General features: G+C 38.4%; 1 non-coding gene across 1 annotated transcript in view; it reads left to right on the forward strand.

The window, feature by feature from the left end:
• LOC129445201 (uncharacterized) overlaps positions 1-25,444 on the forward strand; it is a 36,912-nt gene extending 11,468 nt beyond the window's left edge. The window contains exons 4-11 of the transcript XR_012361054.1: positions 2,784-2,981; positions 3,077-3,398; positions 6,258-7,601; positions 10,983-11,826; positions 12,501-12,605; positions 14,500-14,787; positions 14,883-15,183; positions 21,110-25,444. This is a non-coding gene — a transcript (uncharacterized protein). The remainder of the gene's footprint in view (positions 1-2,783; positions 2,982-3,076; positions 3,399-6,257; positions 7,602-10,982; positions 11,827-12,500; positions 12,606-14,499; positions 14,788-14,882; positions 15,184-21,109) is intronic.
• The last annotated feature ends 539 nt before the right edge of the window (positions 25,445-25,983 follow it).

The following is a 25,983-nucleotide window of genomic DNA, read 5'->3' on the forward strand; positions in this document are numbered from 1 at the left end:
AGTAACTTTTTTGGAGAGTAACTTAATATTGTAATGCATTACTTTTAAAAGTAACTTTCCCCAACACTGTTAGCAACTATGGTATTGGGAAATGCACCCCTGATCGGTACAAAATGTAACTAGTTTTTTCTAGGTTTGCCACCTAAACATACCAGGTAAAGCTAGACTTCATTCAACAATGTTAAATTGTTGAAAATTAAAAACTCAAAGGGATAGTTCACCCCAAAATTAAAATTCTGTCATCATTTTCTCACTCTTATGTTGTTACAAATCTGAATACATTTCTTTGTTCTGATGAATGCAAATGAAGATATTTTCAGGAATGTTTGAAACCAAACCATAGTATTCATTTTTCCATAATGAATAGAGCTCATGAACGGTTTGGTTATAAACATTTCTCAAAATATCTTCCTTCGTGTTCATCAGGGGGTATTCCAAAATGTTGGTTATGTGACATACCTGGATATGTTTGAATTCGAAAAAGTCTTTTATAGGTTGAATAAACTCTTATCAGGTGTTTTGGAACCGACTTGATCAGGGTAAGCAGATTTTGGTTTGATCAACCAAAAGTTCAGGGTTTTGCTGAGGGCATCCATAGGAAACGAATGGAAAATGACAATTTCAAGCATTTATTTTATTAGTCCAATAACCATCAATAAATGCAACACAATGCAAATTTTGCATACACATAAATGAAGGGGTGAACATGTACCAACATTCACACACACACATCCACAACTAAAAGAGTCTATAATAGTGCACTTTAAAAAATTTTCAAATAAAAAATAACTACTCGCATTCATACAATAAAATTGAATGAGACAACAACTGAGCTTTCATTTAAATTGGTGAGAAACCACTGTGCCATGCATTCAGACGCGCACACGCGAGAGATCAAAGTCCCAATGATTTGATGATGCTTTCAGATTGAAGAATTTTGCGTTCATTTCTTTCATGTGTAATCAATGGCCGATGTGTCAAATACATGCCATTACTTATATATTTATATACTAAATAGATTTTCTATTTAATCTTATTGCTGTACTCGAGCACTGTCATTGTTCTTGTACTACATGAAGCAGAATAAATAGTGTATTATTACTGTGTGATACTTATAAATACCAGTTTTAATAAGCGTGTGACAGCTCCAATTATAACCATTAAAACAGGAAACAGGAGCTGGATACTGAGCCGTGGATGTTGAAATCAGACAGGAGGAGATGTCTTAATACACTTGATAAAAATCTCATATGTAAATAAAGTAGTACCCTGCTATTATAAGGAACATACAGAAATGCTAAGATACAACAAAAGGGTAAATATAATCATCATTAAAGTAACCACATAGTTTTTTTAAGACTTATGTGGATTCAGACTTCATGAGCACACCACCAAAAGGAAAATTCTTGGCCAAAGCCGAATAAAATGAAAAACTCAGCTCAAGGCCAAATGCTGAACGTTTTTTCATTTTCCTAATTATTTTGCCAATTTTCTCACCACTGCACAAGTTAAATTTTCAGAATGTCCTTTTAACTATATTTATTTCACATTATTTAACAATGTTTTTTTTTTACATTTCAGCAGTCATTAGAGTCGCATACAGAACGAGCACGTATTCTAAGAGATTCACTCAGCACTCTGCCAGCAACACAGAACCGCCTGTGGACACCTGTCTGTAAATAATGCTGGGAAAAACTATACATTTTTTGTGTTTTTCATCCTCACATTGGAGACCCAAGTACATGTACAACATTTGGTTTCAATACATGGAAGCATTCCTGAGATATGAACTACTTCCTGTTTTGGCGGCTTTGACGCACATTTTGTTTGGCCTGTTCCGAAAATCAAAAATCCTTTAGTAGCTTTTGTGAGGCTTGGTCCAAGGATTATGTGAATCTGTGAACCTGTGAATCTTTTTTGGTTTTCTGTTCAATCCAATATGGCAAAATAAAACATGGATCCGTGACGTCATGTCTTCAAGCAACTTGGACTGGCACTGCCCGAACGTTTATTTTGCAGTTTATATCCGCTGTAGCCTAAACTAAAATTCAAAATTTTACTGTGATTTCTCCTGCTTTTATTAGTGTAGAGCTGCTTTGAAACAATTAAACAAAATTTAATTGAATTGCTTTTTTCTTGTTTGTGTTTATTTGTTTAGTCCATCTTAGTGATTTCTGTGTTTTATTACCCGTTGCTGAATCAGAGCAATGCTGGTGAAAATAACATTGCTACTCATTCAGTTTTCAACTTCTTTGCATTTTCAATTCTATTACTAACGCTGCGTTTTATAATTGTAACCCATATTTAGGGCTGCACTGCAGTAATAATACATTTAGTGTTATAATTGAAATGTGTGTGTGTGTGTGTGTGTGTGTGTGGGAACCCTTTTTGTAGGTCTCTACCCCTCAAGCTGTAGGTTTCATTTTCAAAAGATAGACTTTTATTAACCAGACAAATAAAAGCAGACCAGTCCTGCATAAACACATGGTGGTCTCATTCCTGGGACTGTAGGTTTTTTGTCCCTACCCAATGCATGCTGGTAATTTTCCTATACACACAATGGTACACTATGTGATACATATAACTGGTTATATCCATATAGAAAAACATAATGGTAAAGTATTTGATACCCATATTCGGACTAAAACAATATATATATATATATATATATATTATAATATACCAATGTGAGTCTGACGCTGTTGAGTGTCTTTTCTCTCCAGTACAGCAGGAGGCGCTCTGCAGCTCTTTAGTCCGCCGATAAACCCACTAAAGAAAGAAAGAAACCGCTCGCGTGTGATGTGTTTGTGTATCCTATTTTAGTGTTGATGATGGATGTGATGTGCTGTAAATCAGTAGGAACTGATCTGTCCATGCTGGATATTGATGATTTCATGACAGAAATCTCTCAGCTGAAGAAAGAGGTGGCGTTACTGGAGACAAAGCTGAGGTTAAGAGGAGATGAAGGACTGAAGAGAGAGGTTTGTACAGCTTAAACATCCTTTACCTGAATCAGACAACATCAAATCATTTCTAATCTTACTCTGTGTGTGTTTGTTGTGAATCTTCCACACAGGACTCCGAGCTCAGTCTGACTTTACTCTGTTATACTGAGTCAAAGCACACAGACGCTCAGGACACTACAGTGTGTGACAGTAATCAGGACTTACAGGATGATGAATCTACTGATCAAACCTCCACAGAGTCTCTGGATTCTGTCTGTAACGCTGGAGAACAGCAGCAGATCCTGCAGACCAAACTCAACATGTGTTCAGTCAAACTGGAGGACAGTGCGAACCAAACTGAGATTAAAACAGAACCCACAGAATTAAAAATTGAACCCACAGATGACGACTATGAAGACAAACATAATGATGCTCATGATTTTATTCTGTCAGGTATGTCTCCCCATTAACTGTTGTGTTTTAGTCATAAATATTTAACCAAAAGACAAAAAACTTAAAAGGGGATTATAAAATCTTTCTGAGGCATATTTTCTTTAAATAAAAGACACAAAGTTGTTTATCTTACCAAAAGTTGATACCAAAAGATAGGGATGGCTAACGATTAATCGCAATTAATCTTTATGATAAGTCCAGTAAAAATAGAGCATGCTCATACTGACATATTAATAAAAGTAGATTCATGAGACCAAATACTGCTGGTTTGATCAACCCCAAACAAATAAAATCTAATTTTTGAACATCAAACACGGATACATTAGAGCCAGTGGAAAATGATAAGTGTCCGAGATCAGGCTGCACTTATAAAAAAATAATCTTTAAAAAAACGGATAATGTCCTGGCAGAAAATTAGTACTGATTATGTTCACAGACATTTCCTTTTATTAAAAAACTGAAAATTCTGTAGATTTACAGAACATTGTCTGTAGTCTTTAGGACACTTCAATCCTTCAATGACAATCAACAACAAAGCTTCATGCCGCAATGCATGCTGGGTACCAGGATTGTAGAAAACTCTTTCTTATCATTTACTGTCACCATTGTGGAGATTTGTATCCAAAGTGTTGATGTCTCTCTGAAGCAAAAAAACAACAACTGACACATTACAGCAATCTTATTCAATAAAGTGTCACTTTCAGTTCTTTATTCTTATTTTATCATTTCGTATTTAAATGTTAGGCAGCATAACATAAAAGCAATCAAGCTTAGAAGACATCATAGATTTTTTTCCTCCTTCAAGCAACGAACAAGTTGCTACTGCTAAAAGCAAAATAACACTTTTGTAATGGTTAAAAAAGCAGAGTTAGTTTGTGAAGGTCAAGGGACAAATGCCTAGCTAAAGGGAACACTAATCACCATAATGGTGACTTTTTAGATCATAGATCATAGAGTGTCACTTTTATATATTTTAGTTAATTATTCTTATTTCAGCATTTCATGTTTAAGTAATAGGCAGTCAAACATTAAACAATCAAGCTTAGATGACATGATAGATTTTTCTCCTTCATCAAGCAATGAACAAGTTGTCTTAAAAAAAAACACTTGCAATTGCTAAAAGAGCAGAGCTAGTTCAGTGAAGGTCTAGGGAAAAATTCAGAACTAAAGGAAACACTAATCACCATAATGGTGACTTCAAATGAATCTAAAACAAATGCAAACTGGAGATTTATTGAAATATATTTTGTAGTAAATATCCATTTGACTTACACGTCACGTCAGAAAGAAGATTTGTCTACTGTTGTGGTTTTCCTTTTCCTCAAATGAAACAATCTTCAGTCTTAGGTTTTGATTTCAAGAGATAGACTTTTATTTTCCGGACGAAACAAGAAGCCGAGGCCGCCCTGGTGAATCCCCCCAGAACCAGAGTGTGGTCCTGGGAGGATCCTCCAAATCAGTCTGACCCTCTGAGCCAGGGCTTGGTAAATATATAGGTCTTTGTTCCCTCCCCTCATGTTTAAAACAATATGTTTCTGTTCAGGCAAGAACCACATGACATTCCTCAGACCAGTGTCTCCTTTCCATGACCTATTTGACCCTTGGCTATTTGCTAATACTAAAACCCTTTTGTGCCCTTTGACATGAAACATGAATACACACAGCTGGTCCAGATGGTTCTTTAAACTACTATGAAACAAATACTGCATAACACATGACACACATTGCATAAACTCACATATTCCTGTAGATATAATGGTAAACTGATATTCATGTAGATTGGGATTAAAATAAACTTCTTCACTACTAAGTCACATGTGTGGATGCTGGAATAGTTGAACACTTGTATTTTGTTCTGACAGTAGTTGTTTAGAAGTTAAACATCATCCATGTTTAGAAAATAACTCTACAAGCAAGTTGTAATTGTAGGTTTCAAACAGAAATGGTGATAGAGAGGCAAAAGTGAAAGATTGCAGCAGGGGTTATTGCACAGTTATGCACCGACATTTTATGTAAAACACCTGTAAAACATAAATACGGAAAATTCCTTTATATTTATACAGTACATTGTCCGTTTTTTAAACGAAATTTCTTTACAGTCTGGTCAGTGGGGTAAGCGTACACCGATACCCATCTGGATCTCGCGTCCAAATCTTTCTAAGCAAATGTTCAAATAGGCACTATCTTTACTAATCCACTGTATATATAACACATATTCTTGCCCGAACTAATTTTAAAACTACACTTTGTGACCAAGACACAGTAATATTAAGAAACAGCTATTTTGTCTTTTGAGTTATTATGACATTCAAAACAAACAGTCGAAAGTTTACCTGTTGTTCTGGTCTTCAAATCTATGGCAGAAGAAAGTAGTTCCTCAACAAAGAGGCTTTTAAAAACACTCCAATGTGGTTTTCTAGTTTTCTTTTTCAATCTTGTGCCACCGAACTGTTGTATAAAAGCAATATCATTATCGTAAACATGTGATTTTTCTCTATATCATGCCTGCATCCTTGTGCCACTGACCTAATCATAGCCATGATGATACAGAGCAATATTGCTTCAAAAGTATACAAGTCTTCCTAGTCGAGGTATCTTTCACAGACGCAGTCGTTCTAGCTTGTTATTATAAATAGCTATTATTCTACACAAAACAGTGAATTTTGCCTTGATATTTTGTTATAGAATAATATTTTAATAAAAACTCAATTTGGAAAAAAAGACATTTTATGTATTTTTTTCTGAAACTGTTCCAGCGTGAGTCTTCTGTCTCTGTGTGAATATAGAAAAAAAAATCCCAATTCATCTTTGCATAAATAAAAGTGAAAAGAAAATGTAATTGTTTAATGTTTCTGTCAGATGTGAGGAGTGAATTATGTTTGGATGGAGAAATAACGTCCTCAACATCAGAAGAGCAGAATCTCTTCACCTGCACAAGATCTGAATTCAGCTTTACTACCTTCCAAGTGAAGGAACTTCATTCAGAAGATCACAGAGAGAAAAGGCCGTTTCACTGTGAGCCATGTGGGAAGGATCTTTCTCCAGTAACGTCTCATATTAATGCTCACATCAAGACACACAGTGATGAAAAGTCTTACTACTGCACTGAATGTGGCTATTACTTCAGCAGCAAACAAAGTCTTGATGCTCACAAGAGAATTCACACAGGAGAAAAACCATACGAGTGTCCTCACTGTAAGATGAGATTCAGACACAAATCATGTATGAAGAGACATTCGCGTATACACACCAATGAGAGACCGTATCAGTGCAGTGAATGTGACAAAACCTTTAGGGATTCAAGTAAATTAAAATCACACCAAAATATTCACTCTGGAGAGAAACGCTATCAATGTTCACACTGTGATAAACGTTTCTGTAAGAAAGCTCAGCTGATACGCCATGGTAGAGTTCATACTGGAGAGAAACCTTACGTCTGTAGTATTTGTGGGAGGAGTTTTAATAAACATGACAATTTAGTGATACACCAGAGAACTCATACAGGTGAAAAACCTTACAAATGCTCTCAGTGTGAGAAGACGTTTGCTCAGTCAGGTTCCTTAAAAGCTCATCTGAGAGTTCACACAGGAGAAAAACCTTACCATTGCTCAATCTGTGGAGAGAGATTCTCACACCATAGTGTCTTCAGACTTCATCTGAGAGATCACACTGGAGAGAAACCTCATCACTGTGATGTTTGTGGGAAGAGTTTCAGTCGACATGACAGCTTAGTGACACACCAGAGAACTCATACAGGTGAAAAACCTTACAAATGCCCTCGGTGTGGGAAGACGTTTAATCAGTCATGTAACTTAAAAGCCCATCAGAGAGTTCACACTGGAGAGAAACCTCATCAATGCAGTATTTGTGGGAAAAGTTTCAGTCGACATGACAGCTTAGTGTCACACCAGAGAACTCATACAGGTGAAAAACCTTTTAAATGCTCTCAGTGTGAGAAGACGTTTGGTCAGTCAGGTTCCTTAAAAGCCCATCAGAGAGTTCACACTGGAGTGAAACCTCATCACTGTAATGTTTGTGAGAAAAGTTTCAGTCGACGTGAACATTTATTGAAACACCAAAGAACTCATACAGGTTAAAAACTTATGAACGCTCTCAGTGTGAGATGTTTGCTAAGTCAAGTTACTTAAAAGTCCATCAGAGAGTTCACACTGGAGACAAACCTTACATCTGCTCAGTCTTATAATATCTCATAATGTGACCCCTTCTGCGTCATATATACAACCAGCACTGGGGATTTTGCTGTACATGGCATGCCGTGGATTATCTCGTTTAACTTGTTAAACTTTTACATTTGTGGTCCATTTATGCATTCAGTGATATTTGGAAATATTTTAATTTAAACAAAAGTATGAAAATTTCTAGATAATGGGGCAGGTTCCTGGACAGGGATTAGACTAGTCCTAGACTAAAATAAATGTAAGAGCTTTACAAGATGAAAAAAAAATTGCACTGACATATTTTAAAATACGTCAGTGCCATTTGTTTAGCCTCAAAATGCATGCCAGTAATGTTTTTAGTAAGGCACGTTGTTAATTTTTTTTTATATTTCCTAATTAAACTAAGGCCTAGTCCTGATTTAAGATAATACCTGTCTGGGAGACCACCCCATAAACAGACAAAACCCCATGCAAATTGTTTTATGGTGCACGTTTAAAACACCTTCTGCCTTATTATTTATTTAAGTTAGGCAAGGATAGTCGGGCCTGCCTGTTTTTGTCTGTAATAAGAACAATAATCACTCTACTCCATCTATCTGGCAATCTAGTGATAAATGCTATTAACACAAATTGTCAGATTTCCTCTATAGGCCGTTTGGTACAGCTAAGGTTCTAATAGAAGCAAGCAGACTTTTGTCTTTTATAAGTTTAATTAATACAATTTAGTGATTGTACTTTTATTTTTACTTAGTACAAATATCTGTTTTTTTTAATTAAGTCTAAAACCCTAAATTAAATTAGACAAGCTGCACACTGTCAGGCACCAGAGGTCGCGTTCACTTTCTGTCAGACTCGTCAAAACATCATCCTTACGGACAAGTTGGCAAGTTCAAGTGTTCAAATCCTAAATTAATAAATGTATTATTTCAGTTATTTTACACCGTTGTCTGTGTGTGTATGAATGTGTGAGTGAATGTGAGGCTAATTGTAAACCGCTTTGGATGGCCATAGGTCTGTTAAAAGTGCTATATAAATGCAGTCCATTTACCATCAGTCCATTTAAAAAACAAGCTAAGAGTCAAGATTGAACTCCAACTAAAACAAACACTGATCACCACAATAGTGGTTTACAATTTTTAAGAGATGGTGATAAAGAGGATAAGGTTAAAGATTGCAGCTTTTAATTCTGCTTCAGTGTTACATTTTAAAGATTTAGATAATATACACCCAGTAATGTTCATTTAACACTTGGGATTTTGCTGTGTAGCTCTGTGGAGGGATTTCGTAGACAAATGTGGGTTACTACATTTGAAGAGGTTTGTAGGCTCTGTAGGAACTGCCTGTCCCTTGGATTATTCTGTACCTGTTTTTGTCTTTGTCTGCCTGGTTTGCCTATGTTTGCCTATTGCTCTCCTGTGTATGACCTTTCGCCTGTTTTATTGGATTTATGTTTGTGGATTACCCTTTTAATAAAATCTGCATTTGGATTCTCAACCCTTCGTGTCTTGGAGCAGTCTGTTACACCTTGCATACAAGGCTGTGCAACATTTTTGTTATTGTGATTACTAGATTATGGTAATTTTGTCTGTAACTTGTAAGCAATGTGTTAACAACAAAAACACCACATTAGTGCACGGTTTTCATTCTTTTAAAATTTTTTAAAATTAGATTGTAATTGTTTTAATGTGTGGAATTATAGACTAAATTCACACTATAGACTGCCCAGCTATCAGAAAAAAAGTTCTAAGAACGTTCCCTGAAAGTTCCCAAGGTTCCCAAAAACATTCTGCCAACGTAATAAGTGTCCCGTTTTCTTTAAGTTCTAAGAACGTTTCTGTGTTGTCTGAACGTTAGAGGAATATTACATTTTACCATTTTTAAACGTTATGACAATGTCCTGTTTTAATGTTCACACAATGTTTAAAACAACAACTGTTTATTATATTGACTTGTTTGATTGTTATGTAAATGACAGAGAAACATTGCATTTTATTATTTTATAAAACATTATTTCTGAATGTTCAGTAAATATATTGCTGTAGAAAACACAATTCACTTATTAGGTTTAGATGTTGATGTTTTGTTTCATTTTAATGAAATGATTAGTGTTTGTTTTAGTTGGATTCTTGACACTTGACTTTTTGCTTGCTAGTTTTTTCCCTGGTTGTGTTAACAAATGTGGTGCATTAACACAAAGTTATGAACATGTAAAGTTAAAAGTGTAATTTTGTGGTTGTTGGTACATAATGGTAAAGATCATCACCTAATTAATTACTAATCAAAAGTTTATTTTCTGTCAATAATGTATATTAGATTCAGCACTAAATAATAATAATAATAATAATACGTTTATTTTATATAGAGCCTTTTTCAAACCCAAGGTCGCTTTACATTGAAATAGAAACACACAGTCAGATAAACATTACACATGAAACATAAGAAATTGGAATACAAGTAACAAAACAACAAACATTTAGTAAATGGACTATGAATTGTGTGAAGAGAAGTGATCATTAAAAAGAAATGTCTTGAGATGGGTTTTGAAGAAAGGAAGAGAAGAACTGACACATAGAGGTTGTGGGAGGGAGTTCCATAGTTTTGGGGCCTGGGCAATGAAAGACCTACCACCCACGGTGGAAAGTCTAGTGCGGGGAATGAGGAGAAGGTTTTGGTCGGATGATCTGAGTGAGCGGGGGGGTGTAAGTAGTTAAGAGGTTGCAGATGTACGGAGGACCAAGGTTATGGAGGGCTTATTAACACAGCAGTTTCTCATTAAGGAGTTTTAGAAACTTTGGACAAAAAATTTTCGCTGTATAATTGGGACGCACAAACATCAAGAATCAGAGTATATGAATCTCAACCATGGTGACAAATAAAATTGTTAAAAAAATCCTTATTTATCCATGCTGCAGTGCATGTTGGGAATCCTGAATGAGATTTGTAATTTGTTAATACCCAGCATGCATTGCAGCATGAAGTTTTTCATTTATTTGTCAGCATGGTTGAGATTCATACTCTGATTCTTGATGTTTGTGCGTCCCAATTATACAGCGGATATTTTTTGTCCAAAATTTCTAAAACTCCTTAAATGAATAGTCTACCCTTTTGCCATATTATTCATTACAGCGAGATGGTCTTTCTACTGGGCCTTAGGCCTGTCGCACCTCCTACGGTGCCTGGAGGACTATGCATGGCAGGGGCGTCCTCTTCCCTGAGGCAGGCCTAAACCTGGCAGCATACCACATGGCTTTGCTGCAGGGTCTTCAGCTGGGGACCACCACTAATTAACGTTTCACCCCTTGACCCAGTACGTCTCCTGGTGGCGGGGCGGTGACCAGGGACGTCTCCCTGACACCCCCTGCAGCAAAGCCTAATTGACTCCCCAAGCCTTGTCTTGTCGTCTCAGCCAGAGCCAGTGGCTTGCTTTCTCTGCTTCCTCAGAGAGCTCCTTAGTGGATCTACTCAGTATGGCTCCTCGTTGTCCCAGGTCCCTGAGCAGGCATGATGTTAATCTGCTCACAAAGCCTCTGGCTCCCACTTCCACCGGGTACAACCTCACACTCCATCCGCTTTCTCTACACTCCGCGACCAAGTCTGTGTACTTTGCCTTCTTTCTCTCATATGCAGCTTCCAGTCCCTCCTCCCATGGCACTGTCAGCTCGATCAGTATCACTGACTTTACAGCTACAGACCACAGCACCACATCTGGTCTTAATTTGGTGCTGCATATCTCCTGTGGGAAATGGAGTTGCCTTCCCAGATCTACCTCCATCTTTCACTCCGCCCCTGATGTTAATAACTTGGCGGGTGGTCTCTTGCTGGTATGCCTTGCGGATTCACCCTGCCTGAGGAAGTGGATCCTGGATCGGCTCTTTGTTGGACTTTGCTGGTTTGCCTCCTGCCGACATTTCTCCAGCACCTCTGCCAACTTTCTGAGCACTTGGTCGTGCCGCCATCTAAGCCGACCTTGTATCAGCGCTGTTTTACAGCCTGATAGAACATGCTGGAGTGAGGCGTTGATAGTCCCACAGAGATCGCAGGATTGTTCTGTTCCAAGCCATTGGTGGAGTTTTTTTGGGTACGGGAGGGTGTCGTATGTTGCCCTGATGAGGAAACTGAGCCGAGCCTGTGGCAGTTTCCAGAACTCTGCCCAGCTGATTGCTCGGCTCGCGATGCCCTCCCACGTTGTCCATCGCCCCTGCTGCCCCTGTGTCACAGACCTTACTCTGAGCTCCTCCTGCTCAATCCTGGTGACCTCTGCTACCACTAGGTCCTTCCTCTCCTTCCTACTTGCCTTGGACCATAGAATTGGTGGCTCGCTCCATCCAAGGCCTGCCTGCCCTGTCTGGACCATGCCCACAATTTGCTGATGTTGTAATCTTCCAATCACCTTCTGCACCTCCTCCTTCGCCCTCCATTTCCTTCCAGTCTCAACTCTGGCATTTGCATCAGCCACTGTCCTGTCGGTGGAGTCCCTTAATTCCATCACCAGCCTTGCCTTCTCCTGCCTATAGCCCAAGGTAATGGATTTTAGGGGTAACTGAAGTGCATTACATCCATACAGACCAGCAGCCGAAAAGCATTGTGGTAGGCCGAGCCATTTGCGGATGAAGGAATTGGCTTTTGCCTCCATCCGGCTTACTGCTAATGAGGTAACTTCACACAGCTTCAGAGGACACATCACTCTTGGGACAGGGTGAAGTGATAACACCACACCTTGTACTTTCCAGGTAACTGGCTAGCGTCGATCCTAGACAGGCCTTCAAGCAGCTGCTGAAGGATGATTTTCCCCATATCTTTGTCTGAGAGACCAGATGTGTACAGTCTTCCCAAGCTTCGGATAGGCTGATCCGCGATGCGGGGGATGTCTTCCCCGCTGATGGTGAAGGTGACTCTGTCATTTCTCTCCCCCTTTCTCAATGAGAGGCTCCTCGACTTCTGCGGCTTGAACTTCATTCTGGCCCAGGTGATCAGCTCATCCAGCCTCTTAAGCAGCCTGACTGTACATGGGGCAGTTCGTAACAAGCAGGTACTGTCGTCCATATAGCTCCTTAGGGGCGGGAGCCTCTGGCCTGCAGCCGGACACCACCCACCACCTGCCTAGCCCTGATCAAGATCACTTCAAATGCTGCCACAAAGAGGATTGGAGAAATGGAACATCCCATTGCGATCCCTACTTCCAGTTGTTGCCAGCCAGTAGTGGCATTCATCAGTACAAAGCACATGTACCTTTGTAAACTATGTTATTACCTCAGCTTAGACGAATTAATACATATCTATCTTTTTTCAATGCGTGCACTGTACAGCGCGTCGTGAATGTGTTAGCATTTAGCCTAGACCCATTCATTCCTATGGTACCAAACAGGGAAGCCACCAAACACTTCCGTGTTTTCCATATTTAAAGACTGTTACATGAGGAGTTATACCAGTAAGTATGGTGCCACAAAATAAAACTTTTTTTGGTACCATAGGAATGAATGGGTCTAGGCTAAATGCTAACACATTCACAACGCGCTGTACAGTGCACGCATTGAAAAAAGATAGGTATGTATTAATTCGTCTAGGTTGAGGTAATAACATAGTTTAATATGGCAAAAGGGTAGACTATTCCTTTAATGACAAACTGCTGAATGACAAACTGCTGTGAACGTGCTGGAACTCATTTACATTTTTGACAGAAAATAAACTTTTGATTAGTAAATTAATTAGATGATGATCTTTACCATTATGTACCAACAGCCACAGAATTACACTATTAACTTTTCATAACAAATGTGGTGTATTAACAAAGTTAACACAACCAGAACAAAAACTAGCAAGCAAAAAGTCAAGGGTCAAGAGTCCAACTAAAACAAACACTAATCACAACAATGGTTACTTAAAATGAAACAAACATCAACATCTAAACCTAATAAGTGAATTGTGTTTTATATAGCAATATATTTACTGAACATTCAGAAGTGGTGTTTTGTTGAATGATGTAATGCAATGTTTCTGTATAATTTGCATAACAATTAGACAAGTCAATATAATAAGCAGTTCTTGTTTTAAACATTGTGTGAACATTAAAACAGGACATTGTCAGAACGTTTAAAAATGGTAAAATGTAACATTCCTCTAACGTTCAGATAACAGAAACGTTCTTAGAACTTAAAGAAAACTGGACACTTATTATGTTGGCAGAACGTTTTTGGGAACCTTGGGTACTTTCAGGAACATTCTTAGAACTTTTTTCTGCTAGCAGGGAGGACATACAGTTTAACAAAGCTTGACAAAGACGATAGAAACATGAGTGCAATATATACAGACAAGGAACCAATCAGAACATGACACATCAAGGAATTACCTGTTTTATATATTTCATACTTCAATTCAGTGTTCAATTAATGATGATGTTAAGTCAAGAAATGTTGTGCATTCACTTATTATTAGTATGACATTTGAGCACGCAAATGAAGAGGAATTTAGTGATATCGGCCTTCCAAAACCCTCCAAAAACACATATTGGTCAATCTCTACTTAAAGGGGTCATATTATGAGATTTTTATTTTTAAAAAGTCTTTGGCGTTTCCAGAGTACATATGTGAAATTTTAGATGAAAATAATATTTACTGTGTCATATTCTTGATTTGGTCATAATCATCTCTATTGTTTGTTTAGGTGATTTTAAAAGTCAACATTGGCTTTCAGAGATTATGCACCCCTTGTTTTTCTTAAAAATGTTTTTCTGTACAAATTTTTATCTTTATGATTTTTTCATTTAAAAGCTGGATGTTTTGTCTTAATTTTCTTCCTACAGCACTTGCTTAACTATTTTATCCACCACACCATAAAGGAACATCAACCTTCTTGTGTAATGAAGGAATGAATTGTTGAGCGCCTTCTCACTCCAGTACAGCAGGAGGCGCTCTGCAGCTCTTTAGTCCACCAATAAACCCACTAAAGAAAGAAAGAAAGAGCTCGCGTGTGATGTGTTTGTGTATCCTCAGTGTTTTTCTCTCTTGAGTGTTTTATTGAGTGTAAACAGAGTCTTGTCTCTGTGTATTTTAGTGTTGATGATGATGGATGTGATGTGCTGTAAATCAGTAGGAACTGATCTGTCCATGCTGGATATTGATGATTTCATGACAGAAATCTCTCAGCTGAAGAAAGAGGTGGCGTTACTGGAGACAAAGCTGAGGTTAAGAGGAGATGAAGGACTGAAGAGAGAGGTTTGTACAGCTTAAACATCCTTTACCTGAATCAGACAACATCAAATCATTTCTAATCTTACTCTGTGTGTGTTTGTTGTGAATCTTCCACACAGGACTCCGAGCTCAGTCTGACTTTACTCTGTTATACTGAGTCAAAGCACACAGACGCTCAGGACACTACAGTGTGTGACAGTAATCAGGACTTACAGGATGATGAATCTACTGATCAAACCTCCACAGAGTCTCTGGATTCTGTCTGTAACGCTGGAGAACAGCAGCAGATCCTGCAGACCAAACTCAACATGTGTTCAGTCAATCTCATGGACAATGGAAACCAAATGCAGATGAGAACAGAAGCCACAGCAGATGAATATGAAGACAAACATAATGATGGTCATGATTTTATTCTGTCAGGTATGTCTCATCATTAATTGCTGTATTTTCATTCATAAATATCATAGTTTTTGACTTAAACTCTCTTATAAAAAACAAACTAACCAAAAGACAAAAAAAATTAATGACCAAAATTTAAAGAGGATTATGAAATCTTTCTGAGGCATATTTGCTTTAAAACCAAAAGTTGTTTATCTCATTTTAGAAGTGTAACCAGATGGCTAACGATTCATCGCGATTAATCTATAGCAGAATAAACGATTTGTTTACATCATATATGTGTATGTGAACTGTCTATTATAATTTTGTAGAGATAAATGCACACACCTGCATGTATATATAAAAAAATTTAGTTTATATTATATATAAATACTTAATATATAAATAGACTTCCTGTATATGGCACTGCGCATGCGGTGACTCGCAGCAGAGTTTGTAAGCACAGGTGCATGCGTTTGGTGTTTATGTTTTAGTTTATGTTTTAGTTGTGTGTTTGGCTGTTAGTCACAATTATACACGCAAATTGACTAGCTATTGTTTTGTGGTAAGTGAAGATGGAGTTGCCGGTAATAATCCACACGTGGATTTTACTGCTTATTGCATGTTTTCACATAACACCTGTGAGATCTACCGCGAGGCTTCAGTATATCCGTGAATTTCTGCTTCAGTGGCCTTATTTTGTTCGATACCCAGTGGATTTTATAAGATCACAACATCTTGTGAATGATGGTGACTTTATGAAAGACGTTACCATGAACAATGATGGATTTAAAACATGGAAACTGTGGAAGAGAGGAAAGAAAGGCGGCGTGCGGCAAAGACTGAGGAAGCAGCGCCTTGGCAGGACTCCTTTGCCAACTATCGTAATGGCAAATGTTCAGTCTTTAACTGTGCGTTCAGACCGCCACCGGCGAGAGCATCAAAGTGGCCGGAAGTCATTCATATTCCATGAGAGTCGGCCGCGAGCAGTGGCACGTTATGTACAGTGTGAGCGTCGGGGAGAGTTGAAATTGTAGTATTAGGTTCTTTACGGTAGTTTTGGAATACACAGGAAACGGTAGTGACATATACTGTGTGTGTTACGGTACTGAATATATAATAGAGTTATCAGAAGTTATGGCTGGTTGTCGCATCGTCCTCCATTACAAGGGCTGTCGTTGTGCCTATTAAACAATAAAACATGATGTCAGAAGTGCAGAAATGCAACTATCAATTGAGTTATTGAAGTCGGGACGTTAGTTTCGTTTCAGTTTCGTTATGTCCTGTCGGCCGAAGGGGGGCTGTCTGGACAAGTTCACGGCATCATCATGAATCAGTTTCAGGTTTCTCCGCCTGAGAAATTCACATTTAAAGCAGATGACTGGTTGAAATGGATAAAACGCTTTGAAAGATTTCGAATTTCGTCAGGATTGGAGACGCAGGCAGACGTAAATCAGGTGAATGCTCTGATCTACGTGATGGGTGAGGAAGCAGAAGACATACTAACTTCCATGCATTTAAGTCCAGAGGATGCGGCTGATTACGAAGTTGTGAAGCAAAGACTGAATGATCACTTTATCGCTTGCAGAAACGTGATTTTTGAGAGAGCTAAATTTAATCAGCGACAACAGGCCGTGGGCATGTCTGTTGATCACTTTATAACAGAACTGCATTGTTTAGCCGAGCACTGTGGATACGGAGAGCTCCACGATGAGATGGTAAGAGATAGACTCGTCGTGGGTCTGACAGACAAAAGGCTGTCAGAACAATTACATTTAGACCCTGAATTGACACTTGAGAAAGCTGTTGTACAAGTTTGACAAAGTGAACAAGTAAAAAAACAACAAGAATTGCTCAAGTCCAACTTTAAGGGGAAATCGAAAACTGACAGTTGGACAGCGTGCAGGCTAAATAGAACAGCAATGTGAAATCAAAACAAGTGAAGCCACATTATGGACAATTTGCAAAGAAACCACCTGATGAAAAATATAAAAACGGGATTCAGTGTTCCAGATGCGGAGACACAAGAGGCCATGACCTGCAGCTATGCCCAGCAAGAGATGCAATATGCAACCGGTGTCATAAGAAGGGACATTATGCGAAAATGTGCAAGTCAAAGACAGTGCACAAGGTAAATATTGCCACACTAACTGAGGATGCAGATGAAGACATTGCATTCCTAGGCTCAGTAACAACAAATGACTGAGATAAAAATAGACAATTTGGATGTAGTGTTCAAAATTGACACTGGAGCAGATGTTACATTTGTTTCTGTGACATTGTTCAACCAGGGCCGGTTCAACAAACTGAAACTTGCTGGTAAAATTCTCCAGGGGCCAGGTGGAACATTACTCAATGTAAAAGGGAAATTTACAGCCACCCTCAGTAAAAACAACAAATGCACATAACATATATATACAGGACATATATGTTGTTGATGGATTGTACATTCCATTGCTAGGCAGGCCAACAGTGGCTGCACTTCAAATAGTAGCCAGGCTGGATGATGTTAGCTTAAGTTCAAAAGAAAGAGTGGAGCAGAAGTTTCCAAAACTCTTCAGCGGCTTAGGCAAAATGGAGGGTGAGTACAGCATTGTGCTAAAGCCAGGGCAAAACCTTTTTCTCTGTCAACACCTAGACGCATTTCCCTCCCTCTTTTACCAAAGGTGAAGGAAAAATTAACCCGGATGAAACAGCAGGGGGTAATTTCAAAGGTCGAGGAACCAACAGAGTGGTGTGCTCCCATGGTCATGGTGCCGAAGCCGACAGGGAAAGTGAGAATCTGCACAGATCTCACTAAACTGAACAGATAAGTTATGAGGGAAAAAGATCCTTTGCCTTCGATGGAGCACGCGTTGGGACAACTCGCTGGAGCCAAAGTGTTTTCCAAGCTCGATGCCAATGCTGGCTTTTGGCAGGTTCCACTTTCTAAGGAATCCTCTTTGCTCCACCTTTATTACTCCATTTGGACGATACTGTTAAAACCGTCTATGCTTTGGAATCTCTTCAGCACCTGAGCATTTCCAAAAACGCATTTCCAGAATTCTTGAGGGTCTGAAAGGTGTCGTCTGTCAAATGGATGACGTGCTTGTCTGGGGTCCACTCAAAGTGAACATGACGAGAGGCTGCGAAGGACGCTCTCAAGACTTCAGGAAGCGGGTGAAATGAGCTGCTCACCCTCAATGAGAAATGTGAGTTTTCCAGGAGTAAAATCAAGTTTCTTGGACAAATCATTGAGATCATTTCAAAGAAATTGGATGAACTCCCTCCACGCATTCAGCGGCTTCGCCTGCGTTTGTTGAGATTTTCGTACACCATATCACATGTGGCGGGTAAAAACATTGCAACGCCGGATGTGTTGTATAGAGCTCCCATAAGCAGTACAGCAGAAGGGATCTCTGAAGAGGACATCAATCTGTATGCTGATTCTGTCATGTCGAGTTTGCCGGCTACAGAAAAACAACTCAGAGAGATCCAGAAACATCAAGACGATGATTCCTTACTCCTGCAGCTAAAGAAATATTGTGTGTCAGGATGGCCGAGTAAATTCTCAATTGACACAGTTTTTCAGCCTTACCTGTCATTTGCAGGGGACCTTTTCTGTGCAAAATGGACTTTTGTTGAATGCAATCAGAATTGTAATTCCAGCGTCACTCCAAGCCGAGATGCTACAGAAACTGCATGAGGGACTAAACAATTAGTTTGGTGGCCAGGTCTTAGTAAAGACCTGACGAAAATGATTGAGAACTGTGACACGTGCGCACGAGAGAGAACTAACGTCAGAGAATTGATGTTGCCTACTGATTTTCCGTTGAGGCCATGGTCCACAGTTGGAGCAGATCTGTTTCAGAAAGACAGCAAGATGTACTTGGTCGTTGTGGACTACTTTTCTAGGTTCTTTGAGGTTGCAAAACTGACGTTGACAACTTCAGAGGCTGTGGTTGAACACTTTAAATCCATCTTTGCACATCATGGAATCCCTGAGGTTGTGCGCTCCGACAATGGCCCACAGTTTGCTTCGGAGTGTTTCCGTGTATTTGCACTAGACTGGGGTTTTAGCCATGTGACGTCCAGTCCTCATTTTCCGTAAAGCAACGGACAGGCGGAGCGTGGGGTGAGGACAATTAAAAATCTTCTCAAAAAGGCAAGTGATCCCTACCTTGCACTAATGGCTTACCGTGCATCTCCTCTGGCTAATAGTTACAGTCCTGCTGAGCTCCTCATGGGAAGGAATATAAGGACGCTGGAAACAGAAACAAAATTTCGACAGAAACAAAATTTCGACAGAAGACACAAAGCACATAACATGACACACTTGGAGCCTGGGGAACATGTATGGGTTAAAGACATGTCAGAAAGGGGTACTGTGGTGTCTGCGGCTGGCACACCCATATCTTACCTTATAGAGACGCCAAGGGGTACACTTAGGAGAAACAGGTTTCAACTCTCTCCGACTGCTCCTGTGGTCTCTTCTGATCTTCCTGACACGACGGAGAGCCAGGCATCTCCACACTCTACAGATTTAATGGTCACACCAGAAAGTCAGAAGGTTTGCCAGCCAACGGCACAAGCTGCCAGAAGATATCCTACCAGGATTAGAGCACCTCCTGGGTATCTAAAGGACTTTGAATGTAGTTAGAGATACCCTGGATAAACACTGAGTGACCAATGGGGCAGAATAATCCCCACACTCAGTTGAAGGTTTTGGGCAGTCTACCCCATCCTTCTAGTTATGGAAAAACAAATACAGAACACATTTTGCTGTGGTAAAACAAAAAGTTTTGTTCAAAATGTTCGGATTTGTTATTTGAACTGTATTGTTTGAGAATGTTTATTGTCTGTTGAAAAGATAAATATTTCTTCATTTCATGTTTATGTTGCACCCCTAAAGGATTAAAAGAAAAGTATTCTTATATGGAAAGGGGAATGTAGTATTAGGTTCGTTATGGTAGTTTTGGAATACACAGGAAACGGTAGTGACATACTGTGTGTGTTACGGTACTGAATATATAATAAAGAGTTATCAGAAGTTATGGCTGGTTGTCGCGTCGTCCTCCATTACAAAGGCTGTTGTTGTGCCTATTAAACAATAGAACAGAAATCAGCTCAACTTTATGGTAATGAGATATGACATGGTTCGGCGGCAACCAATCGGAATGCGGAAATGTTTTGCGGCAACCAATCAGAAGGCGGAAACCTCCGCCTGAGTGGAGTTAAGAGAATGCATTCAAGCGTCAGAGCGTCCACTACACCTTTTCTTTAACGGCGTTGGCAGGGCAGTCAGAGCTTTTATTGACGCTCTCGCCGGTGATGGTGTGAATGCAGAGTTAGGAACAAAATTGATGAACTGCAAGCAGAAAAGTGGGTATTCATTGTATGCGGTGCATAGGGGCGCAGCACTATGGGGAAGCCAAAGCGATTGTATAAAAAGCGTTTTTTGTTTGTATTTTCTACATGTAGTTGCTGTTGTGCGTTTCTGAATCATCAGTTTAACAAATATTTCTGTGATAAAAGATGAGAAGCACTTTTTTTATGTTTGTCCTTTGTACATAAATTTACGTGAGAAATATTTAAGTGAACTTACTCTTGTAGGTGATGTCTGCAAAGATGTCTCAAATATTTGTGATTCTGTGTATGCATGGCGATTGGCATTGTATATAAATCAAGGAATGAAAAAGAGATTGTCTGTCATTGTATGATATCTGTTTTTCTAGTCTTTTTCAACTTTGTGCTGTCAAACTGTTGTATAAAAGCAATATCGTTATCGTAAGCATGTAATATTGCTCTATATCAAGCCTGCATCCTTGTACCACTGGCCTAGTCATAGCCATGATTGATGATATAGAGCGATGTTGCTTTAAAACTAAGTCTTCATAGTCGAGGTATCTTTTAAAGACGCAGTCTTTCCAGCTTGTCATTATGAATCGCTATTTTTCTGTTAAAAGAAAATTTTTCATGTTTCTTTCAGATGTGAGGAGTGAATTATCTTTGGATGGAGAAATAACGTCCTCAACATCAGAAGAGCAGAATCTCTTCACCTGCACGAGATCTGAGATCAACTTTACTACCTTACAAGTGAAGGAACTTCATTCAGAAGAGCACAGAGAGAAAAAGCCGTTTCACTGTGAGCCACGTGGGAAGGATCTTTCTCCAGTAACGTCTCATATTAATGCTCACATAAGGACACACAGTGAAGAAAAGTCTTACTATTGCACTGAATGTGGCTATTACTTCAGCAGCAAACAAAGTCTTGATGCTCACAAGAGAATTCACACAGGAGAAAAACCATACGAGTGTCCTCACTGTGAGAAGAGATTCAGACACAGATCTTGTATAAAGAGACATGCGCTTATACACACCAATGAGAGACCGTATCAGTGCAGTGAATGTGACAAAACCTTTAGGGATTCAAGTAAATTAAAATCACACCAAAATATTCACTTTGAAGAGAAACGCTATCAATGTTCACACTGTGATAAACGTTACTGTCAGAAATCTCATCTGAAACGACATCAGAGAGTTCATACTGGAGAGAAACCTTACATCTGTAGTGTTTGTGTCAAGCGTTTTATTAAACATGACAGTTTAGTGTCACATCAGAGAACTCATACAGGTGAGAAACCTTACAAATGCTCTCTGTGTGAGAAGACGTTTGCTCAGTCAGGTTCCTTAAAAGCTCATCAGAGAATTCACACAGGAGAAAAACCTTACGATTGTCCTCACTGTGAGATGAGATTCAGACAAAAATCTTGTATGAAGAGACATGTTCTTATACACACCAACGAGAGACCGTATCAGTGCAGTGAATGTGACAAAACCTTCAGGAATTCAAGTAAATTAAAATCACACCTGAATATTCACTCTGGAGAGAAACTCTTTCAATGTTCACACTGTGATAAAAGTTACTGTTTTAAATATCAGCTGATACACCATCAGAGAGTTCACACTGGAGAGAAACCTTATCATTGTAATGTTTGTGAGAAAAGTTTCAGTCGACGTGAAAATTTAGTGAATCACCAAAAAACTCATACAGGTTAAAAACCTTACAAATGCTCTCAGTGTGAGAAGACATTTGCCAAGTCAAGTCACTTAAAATCCCATCAGAGAGTTCATACTGGAGAGAAACCTTACAGTCTTATAATATCTTATAATATGACCCCTTTTGCGTCATATATACAACCAGCACTGGGGATTTTGCTGTACACGGCATGCCGTGGATTATCCCTTGCTTAACTTGTTAAACTTTTACATTTGTGGCCCATTAATGCATTCAGTGATATTTGGAAATATTTTAATTTAAACAAAAGTGTGAAAATTTCTAGATAATGTGGCAGGTTCCTGGACAGGGATTAGACCTACACTAAAATAAATGTAAGAGCTTTCCAAGCTGAAAAAAACGTTGCCTCAAAATGCACACAAGTAATTTCATTTCATTAATTTCATTTAATTTTTTTTTATTTGCGCATCTAATTACATAAAAATCAACATAATAATACATTTCATTACAATACAAGTAAGGGAAAAAAGGAAGAAAAGGGAGAAAAAAATAGAAATGATGCTGAAAAGGGGTAGGCAGAAGCTTAAGCTTATTAACACCTACCCCCTTTTATACCATTGAGCGCAATTACATTTATTAAACCAATAAGACAGTCGTCACATGTTTATGCTATCCTGTTCCAGTGACTGTACAATCAACAATATTTACTCACAACCCTTCTATTAAGACACGAAAGAAAAGAAAACCAAAAACTCTTCAATAAGTACAAGAAAGAGAAGAAAAAAAACATTGCTGTAATAAATAGTCACCAATCTTTTAATTTGATCTTTTGTTACTTATTGTTAAAAATTCAATGTCTTTTTTAACTACAAATATTCTGAACTATAATATATAAATTATATTATCTTTATTAACTTACATTCTCTTTTTCTCAAAAATACAACATAAATAAATAGCTCTATAACGTATTCCACTTAGGGCCATTCTTCCATCCTATACTTAGATAGTATTATTTGTTTATACTTTGCTTTGAATTGATGAATGGATGAGCACTGCTTAAGTTGGGCACTCAGGGTATTCCAGAGTCTGGCACCACACACAGACACACACATACTTTTCCTTGTCGTTCTAAAAGCAGGTACTTTAAAATTGGCATAACCTCTCAGATTGTAACAGCTATCCCTTTCTATGAATACTTTTTAAATATTCGATGGTAAAGTAATGTTTTTAGTAAGGCACATTTGTTAAAATTAGTTATATTTCCTAATTAAACTAAGGCCTAGTCCTGATTTAAGATAATCCTTGTCCGGGAAACCACCCCATAAACAGAAAAAAACCCATACAAATTGTATAACGGTGCAGGTTTAAATCTATTATTTATTTAAGTTAGGCAAAGATAGTTGAGCCTGCCTATTTTTGTCTGTAATAAGTACAACTAGATGGGTACATTTTCTGAAGAAAATGTGAAGTGGTAAATTTCGGGGGACAGTATCATGCAAGAATGAATGTACTCCAAATCCAATTAAAATAATCCAACCCCCGTGACTCTACAATGTTCTGATGCGGAGATATAAGACTTTGTTTACTCGGTTGCTAGGGTACTTTATATGGTTGCTGGGGAAAAATCCACTAGTGATTACACTCCGAGTCACGATTCAAACGGTCCAAACCCCGTGTCTCTACGATGTTCTGATGCAGAGTTAAAAAGCTTTGTTTATTTGGTTGCTAGGGGCGTGGCTTAATACCTCTGTAACTTTGCGTTCACACCAGACGCGGCAAGTGTGAGTGATTTACATGTTAAGTCAATGCAAAGATGCGATTAGGCATCCTGCAGCGTGGTAAGCTCGGAACGCGCCCTCCGCATGCCTTCCGTGGATTCAATTGAGCTTTGCCGCGGGAAAACGCATGACTTGAAAAATCGGAACTTCGGCGGAATTCCACACGGCATTAACCAATCAGGACCTTGCTGTAGTAGTGACGTGATTACAGGAAGCGAGCGGAGTGGTGTAGTCGCAGAAGGTTCTCCCATGACGTGAATTTCCCAACTGGAACCGTTTTATTCTCTTATATGGGTGTGTTCCCTGCCCCATTATAAGTCAATGGGAAATTTTGGGCCCCTCTTACACCCCAGGGGTACAACTTACACCCCAATGTGATGTATGTTCTTACAGAGCCTATCACCCTCTTCAAATGTTGAAACCCACACGTTACTACAAAATCTTCGGGTGGAGCTATGACTCGTCAAAGTTCGGCGCAATGTTAAGTCAATGGGTTTTTTGGGTGATTTTTCGCTCCCCTTACGAAAATCCTGCACCCGATTGCTTATAAAAGTCATAGCATAAATGCAAGCACCACTAATAATCACTCCCGCATCTATCTGGCAATCTGATAAATGATATTCAAACAAATCGGCAGGATACTTTCTCTGTAGGTCGTTGGTTACAGCTAAGGTTCTTATAGAAGCAAGCAGACATTTTGTCGTTTATAAGTTTAATTATTACAATTTAAGGATGGTACTTTTATTTTTACTTTATTTGAAAAACTGATATTTGTATGTAATGTAAGTCTAAAACCCTAAATTAAAGTAGACAAGCTGCACGCTGACAGGCACCGGAGAAACTTAGGTTGTGTTCAGTTTCTGTCAGACTCATCAAAACATCATCCTTATGAACAAGTTGGCAAGTCCAAATTCAAGTGAGCAAACCCTAAATTAATAAATGTATTAATTCAGTTATTTTTTTATTTAAATTAATAAAGATTATGTTTCTAAATTATGATGTTTGAGATTTTGTACTATCCACCACTAAAGACTTGCGCAATTTAATTTTTTTGCCATACATTTTTTTTATTTAACACAGTGTTATAGCAGTAAAAAACAAGCCAAGAGGCAAGATTGAACCCCAGCTTAAACAAACACGGATCACCACAATAGTGATTTACAATTTTCAAGAGATGGTGATCAAGAGGATAAAGTTAAAGATTGCAGCTTTTTAATTCTGCTTCAGTGTGTTACATTTTAAAGATTTAGATAATATACACCCAGTAATGTTCATTTAACACTTGGGATTTTGCTGTGTATCTCTGTGGAGGGATTTCATAGACAAATGTGGGTTACTACATTTGAAGAGGTTTGTAGGCTCTGTAGGAACTGCCTGTCCCTTGGATTATTCTGTACCTGTTTTTGTCTTTGTCTGCCTGGTTTGCCTATGTTTGCCTATTGCTCTCCTGTGTATGACCTTTCGCCTGTTTTATTGGATTTATGTTTGTGGATTACCCTTTTAATAAAATCTGCATTTGGATTCTCGACCCTTCGTGTCTTGGAGCAGTCTGTTACACCTTGCATACAAGGCTGTGCAACATTTTTGTTATTGTGATTACTAGATTATGGTAATTTTGTCTGTAACTTGTAAGCAATGTGTTAACAACAAAAACACTACATTAGTGCACGGTTTTCATTCTTTTACATTTTTATTTTTGTAATTGTTTTAATGTGTATCGAATATTGGAATTATAGACTGAATTCACACTATAGACTAGTGTCTGTTTTCAGAATTACTATTATTTTATTTTTTTATTATTCAGTTTAATTGATTTTTATTTCTAAAGTAGTATTTATTTTATTTAAATGTATATTTAAGTTTACATTTATGTTCCAATGTAAAGTAATCCACTGTGAGGTGAGCGTTTTAGAACCCAAGTGCAGTTTTAATAAACATAAAGAAACATAAACTTAAACAAGAACTAAACTTGACATGAACAAAAACTAAACTTGACATGAACAAAACAATGGCATGCCATGGACTCTACCATACAGAAGGACATACAGCTTAATGAAGCTTGACAAA

Source organism: Misgurnus anguillicaudatus, chromosome 3 (genome assembly GCF_027580225.2).
Source record: "Misgurnus anguillicaudatus chromosome 3, ASM2758022v2, whole genome shotgun sequence".
Lineage (NCBI taxonomy): Eukaryota > Metazoa > Chordata > Actinopteri > Cypriniformes > Cobitidae > Misgurnus > Misgurnus anguillicaudatus.